General features: G+C 45.3%; 1 pseudogene; it reads left to right on the forward strand.

The window, feature by feature from the left end:
- The first annotated feature begins 13,522 nt into the window (after positions 1-13,522).
- Positions 13,523-14,459, forward strand: part of LOC130115289 (RING finger protein 10-like) — a 56,350-nt pseudogene continuing 55,413 nt past the window's right edge.

Below are 14,459 nucleotides of genomic sequence, written 5' to 3' on the forward strand. Positions count from 1 at the left end.
AACAAGAGGGAGGTCAAACCTATAAGGCACTGATAAGGGTGCGAGCTGGAAAAGGAGATAGAGGAGAAGAGGGAAAGAGTGCAGGAAGGGCAAGAGAAGGATGGAAACGAGATGGAGAAATAAGAGGCATATTAGGAAAGGTGAGAAGGATGGAGAGGATGGCAAGAGGGCTGGGGGGGAGGGGGGATGTTATTGTCTTTTCTGCCCTGTTCTCTCATCATTCACTCTCTATTTATAGGTTGACATTTTACCATCCACAGAACAAATTCAAACAGCATGCTGATGGACTGTGTGTGCGTGTGTGTGCGCGCGCGTGTTATTAGACTGTAGATAGCTAGAATTTGCGTGTAAGAGCTGGAATGTGTGTTTGCGTGCATGCGTGCGTGTTAGTGTGTGTGTGTTATTAGACTGTAGATAGCTGGAACTTGTGTGCGAGAGCTGGAATGTGCGTGTGTGTGTGCGCGCCATATACCTGTGCATGTGAATGCACAGGTATATGGCGTATATAAAGACTGTCTCTTTATATCTACTTGTCATACCTTTGTAGAGAGCTGGAATGTATGTATGTATGTGTATTTGTGTGTGTGTGTGTGTGTGTGTGAGATAGAGAGAGTTTGTGTGTTTGTGGATGTATGTATGTGTGTGTGCGCGTGTGTGTGCGTGTGTTGTAGAGAGCTAGAATTTGTGTGTAAGAGCTGGAATGTGTGTGCGTGCGCGCATGTGTGTGTAATTAGACTGTAGATAGTTGGAATTTGTGTGTGAGCTGGAATGTGTGTGCGTGTGTGTGTGCGCACATGTGAGTGCACAGGTATATGACTGTCTCTTTATATCGACCTGTCATACCTTTGTAGAGAGCTAGACTATGTGCGTGTATTTGTGTGTGTGTGTGTGTGTGTGTGTGTGTGAGAGAGAGAGTTTGTGTGTGTCTGTGTGTGTCAGTGTGACTTTGTGCATGTGTGAGTGTGTGCGTGTGTGTGTGAGTTTGTGCATGTGTGTGTGTGTGTGTGTGCATTTAAAGGTCAGTAGTTCTGACAGACCATCTCTCTCCCTCTCCCTCTCCCTCTCCCTCTCTGTCTCCCTCTCTCCCTCTCCCTCTCTCTCCCTCTCTCTCTCTCTCTCTCTCTCTCTCTCTCTCTCTCTCTCTCTCTCTCTCTCTCTCTCTCTCTCTCTCTCTCTCTCTCTCTCTCTCTCTCTCTCTCCCTGGGTGCTGGCATGTATCCAGTATCCAGGAGGTAGCTGGCAGTAAGCGCCTTCATCACAAAAGCATATTTACACAACATGGACTCTCGGAGCAGACATCTCACTGGTCAGAGAGCTGTTCCGGAAAATTCCCATCAGGCACTGCTACCTGGCGTTTGGCGGTTAACATGCCAAGTCTCGAGAAAACCGGGGACCCAGTTAGGAATCTGGTCTTTGATTTCTGTTAGTTGTGGAAATTTTCCTGAAATCTCACCCTGTTTGTTTAACTGAGTTTGTTGTGTGTTTAATGATGCCAAAGGGAATAGTACCGTAATAAGCACACAGTAACAACACACAACATCAACACACAACATCAACACACAATATCAGCACACACTATCAACACACAACATCAACACACAATATCAACACACAGCATCAACACAGTATCAACACAGTATCAACACAGTGTCAACATACAGCATCAACACAGTATCCACACACAGTATCAACACACATCATCAACACACAGTATCAACACACAGTATCAACACACAGCATCAACACAGTATCAACACACAGTATCAACACACATCATCAACACACAGTATCAACACACAGTGTCAACATACAGCATCAACACAGTATCAACACACAGTATCAACACACATCATCAACACACAGTATCAACACACAGTGTCAACATACAGCATCAACACAGTATCAACACACAGTATCAACACGCATCATCAACACACAGTATCAACACACAGTGTCAACATACAGCATCAACACAGTATCAACACACAGTATCAACACACATCATCAACACACAGTATCAACACACAGTGTCAACATACAGCATCAACACAGTATCAACACACAGTATCAACACGCATCATCAACACACAGTATCAACACACAGTGTCAACATACATCATCAACACAGTATCAACACACAGTATCAACACACAGTATCAATATACAGTGTCAACATACAGCATCAAAACACATTATCAACACACAGTAACAACACACAGTATCAACACACTAAAACACACTAACAACACACAGTATCAACACATTAAAAACGCAGTATCGGGTCCGCGGTGGTGTAGCGGTCTAAGCATCGGCTTGGTGTCGATGCAGTTGCCCACTGGGGACTGGGGTTCGCGCCCCGGTCTCGTCAGATCCGACTATGGCCGGACTCGATGAAGCAGCAATCATTGGCAACGCTGTCTTCGGGAGGGGGGCGGAGTCGGCCTGTGTTCGTCATGTGAATGCGTCTCTGTGTGTGTCGGAAAAACTGGTTCGGCTTGGATTCGCCTTGTCACGAAAGTGGGGAGGCGTCTCCTTCGAGACTGCCGGCCGGAGAGATGCAGTTGGCGAACGCATGCAATATGAGGGTGGGTGTTTGAATTAAAATAGGGATCAATTGGCCACTAAATTGGGAGAAAAAAGGGAAAAATCAGAAATAAATTTAAAAAAAAACAAAAAAAACGCAGTATCAACACAGAGTAACAACACAGTGTCAACACACACTATCAATACACAGTATCAACACACAGTAAAAACTACTACAACTACTTTCGGCTGCTCTCTACTCTCTTCTTCACCTCTCTCCTGCACCCCCCGTTAATTTGGACAGTTGACCCCAAGTATTTAAACTCATATGCCTTCGTCACCTCCACCCCTTGCATCCTGACCATTCCACTGTCCTCTCTATCATTCATGCATATGTATTCCGTCTTGCTCCTACTGACTTTAATTTCTCTTCTCTCCAGTGCATACCTCCACCTCTCCAGGCTCTCCTCAACCTGCACCCTACTCTCGCTACAGATCACAATGTCATCTGCGAACATCATCATCCATGGAGACTCCTGCCTGATCTTGTCCGTCAACCTGTCCATCACCATTGCAAACAAGAAAGGGCTCAGAGTCGATCTTTGATTAAATCTCACCTCCACCTTGTACCTGTCATTCCAACCGCACACCTCACCATTGTCACTCTTCCTTCATACATATCCTGCACCATGCCTACTTACTTCTCTGCAACTCCCGACTTCGTCATACAATACCACACCTCCTCTCTCGGCACCCTGTCGTATGCTTTCTCTAAATCTACAAAGACACAATGCAACTCCTTCTGGCCTTCTCTATACTTCTCAATCAACATTCTCAAAGCAAACATCGCATCTGTGGTGCTCTTTCGTGGCATGAAACCATACTGCTGCTCGCTGATCATCACCTCTCCTCTTAACCTAGCTTCTATTACTCTTTCCCATATCTTCATGCTGAGGCTGATCAACTTTATACCTCTCTAGTTGTTACAGTTCTGCACATCGCCCTTGTTCTTGAAAATCGGTACCAGTATGCTTCTTCTCCACTCCTCACGCATCTCCTCACTTTCCAAGATTGTGTGAAACAATCAGTGATTAAAGTGGGCCGGAGCTACCCGGATCCCGACACCGGCACTTCCCCTCCTCCCCCAAGTCAACCGGAGCTGAGATCCGGCACTCTGTAGACAGGAGTAATTTCAACCTTTTTGTCACAGTAAAATTTAAAACAAAAAACATGATGCAGCCAATTCACAAGCATTACAAAATAAATCGCAAATAAAGTCGTTCTTCTATTTTTATACTACTTTACATTTTCTAAAAGTTTGAACGATATCGCGTCCTCACGTGACCCGCACCTGCCTGCTGTGTGGCTTCACCAGACTTGACATCAAAAGAGACTGGCTTCACACTCACGGGTCAGGGTCAGTTCACCGCACCAGGGAGACAAGACTCGAGAGAGCGTCAACCTGCTACCTGCACTATTATCTTGGATTGGGGGGCATAAAGAGTGAGCATCTTCAGTGAATTTCCAATAGTATTTCAAATAGTTTTGTCTAGCTCTGCTGTGGTTTTCATTCAAGCAACGAACGTTAGCGAACGTAACGTTAGCTAGCTAGCTAACTAGCTATCTTCCACCCGGTAACGTTGCTAGCTAGTTGCTGACGTTGCTGGCTAGTTGTTGAATGCTGCTAGGCAATCTAACTATCGGTAGCGTCCGGTAACGTTACCGGTAGCTAGCTAGTTATGTTTGTCCAACCTTAGCTCTGGCCATGCAATATTTTCATTCAAATAACTAACTAGCTAGCAAATGTTAGCTACCGGTAGCTATTACTAGCTAACAATGCTAACGTCGGGACTACTGGACCAGTGGTTAGCTAGCCTAACGTTAGCTAGCTACCTATCACTCCCGCACTTTTGCCCACCTCTCTAATACAGAGATCCCCCGCTTACTAAATCCCACTTTAACCCCTGTAAACAATCTAGTTAAAAACTCCACTGCCATCTCTCCTAAACATCTCCATGCCTCCACAGGTATGTCATCAGGACCAACTGCCTTTCCACCTTCATCCTCTTCATTCATCAGCCCCTCAAAGTATTCCTTCCACCTTCTCAGCACACTCCCCTCGCTTGTCAGCACATTTCCATCTCTATCTTTGATCGCCCTAACTTGCAGCACATCCTTCGCAGCTTGGTCCCTCTGTCTAGCCAATCGGTATGTCTTTTTCTCCTTCCTTAGTGTCTAACCTGTCATACAACTCACCATACGCCTTTTCCTTTGCCTTTGCTACCTCTCTCTTTGCTTTACGCTAGGTTTCCTTGTACTCCTGTCTACTTTCTTCATCTCTCTGACTATCCCGCTTCTTCTTTGCCAACCTCTTCCTCTGTATATTTGCTGTACTTCCTCATTCCAACACCAAGTCTCCTTGTCTTCCTTCCTCTGTCCTGATGACACACCAAGTACCTTCCTAGCTGTCTCCCTCACTATTTCTGCAGTGCTTGCCCAGCCATCTGGCAACTCTTCACTACCACCCAGTGCCTGTCTTAACTCCTGCCTGAACTCCACACACCAGTCTTCCTTCTTCAACTTCCAACATTTGATCTTCGACTCTGCCTTCACTCGCTTCCTCTTCTTGGTCTCCAAAGTCACCCTACAGACCAACATCCGATGCTGCCTATCTACGTTCTCCCCGTTCACCACCTTGCAGTCTCCAATCCTTTTAGTTCGCGCCTTCTACATGAGATATTGTACACCTGTGTGCACTTTCCTCCGCTCTTGCACGTCACCCTGTGTTCGTCCCTCTTCTTGAAATATGTATTCACCACAGGCATTTCCATCCTTTTCGCAAAATCCACCACCATCTGTCCTTCCACATTTCTCTCCTTGACACCACACTTACCAATTCCCTTCGCATCACCTCTGTTCCCTTCATCAACATGTCCATTGAAGTCCGCTCCAATCACCACTCTCTCCTTCTTGGGTACTCTCTCTACCACGTCGTCATCCAACTCACTCCAGAATTCTTCTTTCTCATCCATCTCACACCCAACTTGCGGGACATATGCGCTGATAACATTCAGCAATACTCCTTCGATTTCCATTTTCATACTCATCACTCTGTCTGACACTCTCTTCACCTCCAGCACACTCTTGACCTACTCTTCTTTCAGAATTACCCCTACCCCATTTCTCCCCCCATTCGCACCATGGTAGAAGAGTTTGAACCCACCTCCGATACTCCTGGCCTTACTCCCCTTCCACCTGGTCTCTTGCACACACAGTATGCCCACCTTTCTTCTTTCCATCATATCAGCCAGCTCTCTCCCTTTACCAGTCATAGTGCCAACATTCAAAGTTCCGACTCTCACCTCCACATTTCTACCTTCGTCCTCTCTACCTGCCTCTGGACATGCCTTCCCCCTCTCCTTCTCCTTCGCCCAACAGTAGCATAGTTTCCAAACACACAGTAACAACACCCAATATCAACACACAGTATCAATGAACAGTATCAACACAGTATCAACAATAACATCACACACTATCAGCACACAGTATTAATACACAGTATAAGCACACAGTATTAATACACAGTATCAAACACACAGGATCAACACACAGCATCAACACAGTATCAATACACAGTAACAACACAGTATCAACACACAGTAACAACACACAGTATCAACACACAGTAACAACACAGTATCAACACACACACAACACACAGTGTCAACACACAGTGTCAACACAGTATCAACACACAGTAACAACACACAGTACCAACACACAGCATCAACACACAGACAATCTCTGTTTATGAGTTGTGATACACCTGAGACTTTTTACTCCGTGGTTGCAGGATCTTTGACGCTTACAATACTGCCACACACACACACACACACACACACACACACACACACACACACACACACACACACACACACACACACGAATACACATGCCCAAGTTTATCCTCAATAAAACAACAACACATAAGAGTCGTTTCATTGGCCAAGGGATTTGGCTTGATTGGTTTTTACAACAAAATAAATTAGACAAAAATAGTAAAATAATTTGCGGAAAATTTTTGATTAAGAAAGTAAAACAAATGTTATATTACTTTTGGGAATACATTTGCCAGTAATAGACAATAATATAAATAGTAATCTTGACAAAATTTGCATTCCAAATGTTTTGAGCACTGCGAGGTAAAAAGCGTAAGACACAAATTTAATGTGTACTAAATTTGCCTGAGTAGGCAGCATACGGAGATACCTCCATATACAGTAGCATTGAACAGTGTTTGGTTGGGTGGATTTGAGGTTCTAAGGACAGAGGAGGTCATCCTCTGTCAGGTACACTGTGTGAATGTGAAGACCTGTGAGGCAGAAAGTGTTTGGGATCATACAAATGAACTGGACTTGACTTGAATCGGTCAGAACAGAATTAAAGATAATACGTAGGTGCAGGTGATGAAGGCTAGTTGTAACGTTCATCACAGTACAATAGTATTGTGTGTGTGTGGGGGGCACAGTTCTGAGCCCATTGGTGTGCAGACTGGAGTCAGACAAGGCTGTATGCTAGCCCCAGTCCTGTTCAATATCTTCCTAGACTCTGTTAGAACACTGTTATGAAGGAGGATGGAGACGCAGGCTGGAGTCACCATTGACTTCAGGCTTGATGGTAACCTATTCAACATCAGGAGGTTTCAACCAACCACCAAGTTGACCTCTGAGAGCATCATTGAGCTACAGTATGCCGAAGATTGTGTCCTGGTAGCCCACACACCAGAAGCCCTACAAAACACTCTGTCGGCAGTTGTAACTGCATACAGGAGAATGGGACTGATCATCAACACCAAAAAGACAGAGGTAATCTGTCAGCTGTGCCAGCCTCCCAAGCCACCCAACAACCTACACAGCAGAAGGGCAACAAATGGCCACTGTTTCTGTCTTCAAATATCTGGGAAGCATATTATGTGAGAGAGAGAGTTTATGAAAGAAAGATGGTGTGAGAGACAGAGGGTTGAGTGTTGACAAAACATTACAGTTCTCCGTTAGCTAACTCCAAGCTACACCTCATAGCTCCTATGTGTAAGAACTTAGTAACAGCTGAGTTCTTAGTAATAACTAGTAGGAGTCAAGTCAAGTTTATTTGTATAGCCCAAATTCATATGGTGGTCCCGAGGGTCTTTATAATTTGCACACTATAAAACAATATAAAACAGTATACGACATACCACACCCTCTGTCCTTGGACCATAGACCCGAATGAGGAAAAACTGCACAAGAAAAACTTCATCAGGAGAATGGGAGAAACCTCAAGAAGAGCAACAGAGGAGGAATTCCTCTTCCAGGAGGGCCAGACGTGCAATAGATGTCAAATACACAAAATACACATACATAATCGCAGAAAGCTGAATCAGTTCATTTGAACGTGTTTACTGGGAGAAACATTTCATCACATCACACACGTAAAGTAACTTCGTCAGTGTCATCTGACTGCGGGGATCCCCAACCTTATAAACAGCACAGTTGCATCACCTCCGAAACCAGTGATCGGTTTCATATGCAGCTTGCCGTGACCATTAACTAGAGTCACAATGACCATGTGTACTATTCGCAGAGGATTGAGGAATAATTGCAATCACAGTAAGATGGTGACATATGTACTCTTAGCTCCCCTCCCCCTCCCCGGTTCAGTGGTGGTCGTTCCATCTTCACATAGATAGCCTCTTTGACTCCCTGTTCAAACCACCGTTCCTCCCTGTCAAGGATGTGCACATCTTCATCCTTGAAAGAGTGGCTACTGACCTGTAGATGGTGTAGACTGTTGAGTCCTGTCCTGATGTGTTAGCTCTCCTGTGTTGTGCCATCCTCTTGGCCAGCGTCTGTTTGGTTTCCCCGATGTACAAGTTACGGCAAGCCTCCTGGCACTTAACAGCGTACACTATATTGCTCTGTTTGGGCCGGGGGACCCGATCCTTGGGGTGGACCAATTTCAGTGGTTTGAAAGCAACCGAGACGCGGTGTTTGGAAAATATGTGTTTCTTCTGTTCCGACACTCCCGCCATATACGGAATCACCGCTGGTTTACGCTTAGACAGCTGTTGTCCTTCTCCTCCCTTCGATCGGCTGGTGCACTGTTTGTGCGTCTTCCTGGCTTTGACAAACGCCCAGTTAGGATAACCACACTTAACCAGGGCATGTTTAATGTGGGATTTCTCCCCTTCCCCGGCTGCTGTGTCGGTGGGGACGCTGTCAGGTCGGTGGTACAGTGTCCTGATGACTCCTAGTTTGTGCTCCAGTGGATAAGAATCAAACCTTAAGTACTGATCAGAATGTGTTGGTTTACTTTAAACATCAACATTCAAATGTCCCCCATCACCAAGTTATAATTTCACAGTGTAAGAAGGCTAACCTGTCATTGTTCGCATCCTCCCTGGTGAACCTGATGTGGTTGTCCAGAGTTAATGTGGTCGGTGAAATGTGGTACGTCCTGAGAATTAATTTTAACCCAGGTGTCGTCCACGATACATAATAATAGTAATGATGATGATGATAATAATAATAATAATAATAACAACAACAACAAAAGACACAGTGAGGGAGCTACATGGATCCAGCAAAAACAGGATCTATACAAACACATACAGAAGCAAGAATGGTCAGACATCAACACCACTGAGACCACTGCTGCCATCAGTAAGACCAACAACTGGAAGGTACCAAGGATAGACAGAATTGCCAACTTCTGAATCAAGAACCTGCCCAGCATACACAAAGACCTCGCATGGGCCTACAATAATATCATCAAGAATCCAAAAAAATGTCCCAAATGGCTCACATGGGGAATCATGTACCTGCTCTTGAAGACAGAGGAGACACAGAACCCAAAGAATTAGAGATACATCACCTGCCTACGAACAATGTACAAGATCGTCACCTCCATCATCACAGAGAGGACCGATAGCTTCCTCGACAAAAACAACTTGTTACCAGCCGTACAGAAGGGATGTAAGAAAGGTAGCTATGGATGCAAGGACCATATTGCAAGAGGTCAAATCGAAGAAAAAGAACTTATCAACAGCATGGATTGACTACAGGAAGGCATTTGACAGCATGCCACACTCCTGGATAGAGAAGAGCGTCAAGATCTACAGAGTCTGCCCAACAACAGTCAAATTCATCACGGAGAGCATTAAGACCTGGAAGATCACCCTGAATCTCCATCATGCAGAGGGGTCGTTAACATCGAGACTGGTCAACATCAGAAGCGGACTCTTCCAAGGGGACTCACTATTACCACTGCTCTTTTGCCTTGCACTAGCGCCACTAAGCAATCTACTGAACAACAGCAGCTATGGGTACAAATCACAGAATGGCAAACTGACCCACCTGTTCTACATTGACGACCTCAAGACGTTTATCAAGGACGACAATCAGCAGAAGGGTCTTCTCACCATCATCAAGACCTTCAGCGACGACATCAAGATGGAATTCAGAATCGACAAATGTGCCAAAGCCACTTTCGAGAAAGGAAGACTTACCAAGACTGCAGACTTAGACCTTGACACTGACACCGTAATTAAAGAGCTAGACCAAGATAGCACATACAAGTACCTAGGCGTTTACGAAGGAGACGGCATACAACACTCAACAGTGAAGGAGAAGATCTGGAAAGAGTACCACAGGAGAGTGCGTATGGTACTGAAGAGCGAACTCAATGCGGCTAAAAGAATTTAAGCTATCAACACCCTAGCGATACCTGTAGTGACGTACAGCTTCAACATCATCAATTGGAAACTGAACGACATCAAGAGACTAGACACCAAGACAAGAAAGATGCTGACCATGGGGAGGATGCACCACCCAAAAACAGATGTCAACAGGCTGTACCTACCAAGAGCTTCAAGAGGACGAGGCCTAGTCCAACTCGAACTGACCTTCAAGACTACCATTATTAGGCTGGATGCATACCTGACAAACCAGATGACCCACTCCTCCGAATAGTGAAATATCAGATCTACTCCATCAATAAAGAAGCTGCACAATTCAAGAAAGAGCTTGATATCCCAGAAATCCCACCAACAGAAAATGAGGCAACTACCATCTATGCCAAACGAGTGAAGCAGAAGGCAAAACACCATGGCCAGCGGCAACTGCAAAAAACCTTGGTGGACAAAGCAATGCACGGGAATTACCCAAAAAGAATGAAAGATGCAGACATGGACCAACAAAAGACACACCAGTTGCTGAGGAGCACTGGGCTGAAAGTAGAGACGGAGGGCCTGATAATCACTGCACAAGACCAGAGCTGGGCAACCAGATCCTATCACCATCACCTGCACTGGAAGATCTGCAGGAGTTACAAGATCAAGATGACTGAGAAGTGGTACAAACATCAGCCAAAAACGGTCACTGAAAACAATGATGTCACCATCCTCTGGGACATGCCCATCCACACTGACAGAGAGATAAAAGCCAACAAACCCGACATCGTTATCAAGGACAGGAAGCAAAAGAGGTGCATGCTCATCGCCATGGCAATGCCATCCAAAAAAACCCCCACCCCAGTGAAATTCACAGAGAAGCTGACCAAGTACAAAGACCTGGAGATTGAAATCAACAGGATGTGGGGAATGAAGACCGAAACAACACCAGTGGTCATCGGGGCTCTAGGACTCATGAAGACGGGAATGGAAAAGTTCACCAACCGTATCCCAGGAAACATCAACACCTGTGCAGTCCAGAAGATCGCCCTACTCGCAACAGCCCACATATTACGACGAGTATTGTCAATCAAGTGACATCTGCCCTATAGTGCCTCAGGTCCATAGTTTGGACCCGGCTCTACAGAATGTAAAAAAGGAAATGTGAAATAATAATAATAATAATAATAATAGAGATCGTGAGATCTTGCCAACAGACCAGACATCATCATCAAGAACAAAAAAGAAAAAAGCTGCCTACTCATCGACATGTCCAACCCTACTGAAAGGAACAGCTCAGTAAAAGTAACTGAAAAACTGTTGAAATATAAAGACCTTGAAATAGAGATTGAAGGAATGTGGGGAATGAAAACCACAACAATACCAGTAGTGATAGGAGCCCTGGGACTTGTAAAAAAAGGGATGGAGAAATACACCCAACGGATCCCGGGTAACATCAGAAGTAAAAAAAGGGATGGAGAAATACACCCAACGGATCCCGGGTAACATCAGAATACAAGAACTACAGAAGATCGCACTAGTTGGAACATTTCATATCCTAAGAAAGGCACTATTAATCAAATAGACTTCTACCTCATTCTAACCCTAGGCCCAAGGAATGGGCCCCGTTATTATGTTGTATTTTGGCATGAAGTTAAAGGAAATTTGTGTCATATATGGTAATATATGTGAGCATACACTGTACTATTTACAGTAATTAAAAGTGCTTGCGCTAGTACTGTATTGTTCCGGGAGTGCTGTGTGTTGTTGCCTGCCTCGTAGTTTCATTTCAACTGACTGACACTACAAGAAGCCTCCTTTGGGCTTCTTGTAGTGGTGGTAGTGAGTAGGAAGGAAAGGGGCTCAATTCTCCGTATTACATGGCAGTGTTCCATCAAAATAATTTTGAAGCTGTTATTTTAAGATAAAAATGTTACCTAGTGCTTCAATTTACTCGCCAATGACTAAATTTACCTGCCATTGGCAAGTAAATAGGGTTGATTTTTAACCCTGGCTTCTGTATTCCTGTTGGAGCTTTGTTGAAATTTCTTAGTGGGCCCCCGCCCCCAGCTGATTGACAAGTAGCAGAGTATGCTCCTGGAAAAACTCTGCTGGTTGCAGACACCCTGTCACGCAGTCCACCAGCAGGCATGGGCAAAGTGAGTAAAACAGACAGCAAGGTGGCTTTCTATGTGGCCAGTGTAGTGGGGGCAATCCCTGTATCCAAGAGTAAGATGGATGAAATTAGAGGGGCGACTGCAGCTGATGCCGAACTGATGTTTGTCATGCAGCTTAGAGGATGGCCTGAGCATTCACAGACTGTACCTAACGATGCTAAAGCATACCTCCAAGTCAGATCAGAGCTATCAGAGTATGATGGCCTCGTCCTAAGAGGGAGCAGGATTTTAATACCGAGGTCAATGAGGGCAGAGATCCTTCAAAAGATTCACAAAGGGCACCAGGGCCTCACAAAATGTAGGGAGAGAGCATATTCATCCGTGTGGTGGTCCGGACTCGCTACAGAGATTAACAGGCTAGTGATGAGGTGCCAGGTGTGCTGTGAAATGAAAAGAACTCAGCAGAAGGAACCTCTCATTTCCACACCTCTACCAGCACGACCCTGGAAGAGAATTGCCATGGACCTCTGCGAGCTCAATCACCGCAGTTACCTAGTAATATCAGACTATTACCTGAGGTTTCGAGAAATACTGCACCGTCTCTCCACAACTAGCGCACAAGTCATCCAAAAGCTCAAAACAGTTTTTGCCAGGTTCGGTATCCCAGACGAGGTGGTAAGTGATAACGAACCTCAATTTTCAAGTGCAGAGTTCAGAGAGCTCGCCAAGCAGCTCGACTTCAAACGCTATACAGCCAGTTCTCACCACCCACAAGGCAACGGCCATGCTGTGAGGGCCGTGCAGACAGCTAAGAAAATTCTCAAGCAACAGGACCCAGTGATGGCTCTAATGAGCTATAGGCCCACACCCTGCTCCACCACAGGCTACAGCCCAGCCGAACTGTTGATGGGGAGAAAAATACGCACTACACTCCTCACTTTGGAGAAAAATCTCCTGCCAAAATGGCTCAGCAGAGCAGCTGTGGAAGATAAGGATAGGAGAGGAAAGGCCAAACAGGCCCACTACTACAACTTTCGCCATGGAGCTAAGCCACTGCCTGCCCTGTGACCATGAAAGGCAGTGCTTTCCAAGTTAGACCATGAAAAATCTTGGTCTCTGCCAGCGGTGATCTCAGGTGAGAGCTCTACCCCAAGATCCTTCATCATCACGACGCAGAATGGAGAGGTGCTGCGACGGAACCGCCGTCACCTCCAACCAGAGCTGGTTCCCCAACCCACCACAGCAGCGCCGGATGAGAACTCTGGGTCAGATAACCACTCTGACACAGCAACCATGATAGAGACTGTTCCTGTCAGTCAGTGTGGCCAGATCTGGACGGGTGGCCAAGCCAGTTAACAGGAGATGAACCTGTAGACACTATTGGACTGATCTATGGCCTTTTTTAATTTCTTTTTTTGGGGAGGGGGTGATTTAAAAAAAGGGGGGGGTAATGTGAAGAAAACTGAAGAATTGTGTTGACATTTATGTTTGCATTGTTCATGTTGTGGGAAGTTAACTGAATTGATATTCATTGATAATTGTTGTGAAACTGTTTACAGTTGTATCACAGTGCCTTTGTTGAGTCAGAATAGGGACCCGTAATAGTATGTCGAACTGTCTCAATTTAAATAATTTTTGGGTTAGGTTATGTGCCATTGAGAATGGTCGTTCTCTGAGTTTTCCCAGCAGGTTAAAATAACACTCAAAAAGGAGATGTCATATACGGTAATATACACTCACTGGCCACTTTATTAGGTACACCTTGCTAGTACCGGGTTGGACCCCCTTTTGCCTTCAAAACTGCCTTAATCCTTCGTGGCATAGATTCAACAAGGTACTGGAAACATTCCTCAGAGAATTTGGTCCATATTGACATGATAGCATCACGCAGTTGTTGCAGATTTGTCGGCTGCACATCCATGATGCGAATCTCCCGGTCCACCATATCCCAAAGGTGCTCTATTGGATTGAGATCTGGTGACTGTGGAGGCCATTTGAGTACAGTGAACTCATTGTCATGTTCAAGAAACCAGTCTGAGATGATTCGAGCTTTATGACATGGCGCGTTATCCTGCTGGAAGTAGCCATCAGAAGATGGGAACGCTGTGGTCATA

This window comes from Lampris incognitus, chromosome 7 (genome assembly GCF_029633865.1).
Source record: "Lampris incognitus isolate fLamInc1 chromosome 7, fLamInc1.hap2, whole genome shotgun sequence".
NCBI lineage: Eukaryota > Metazoa > Chordata > Actinopteri > Lampriformes > Lampridae > Lampris > Lampris incognitus.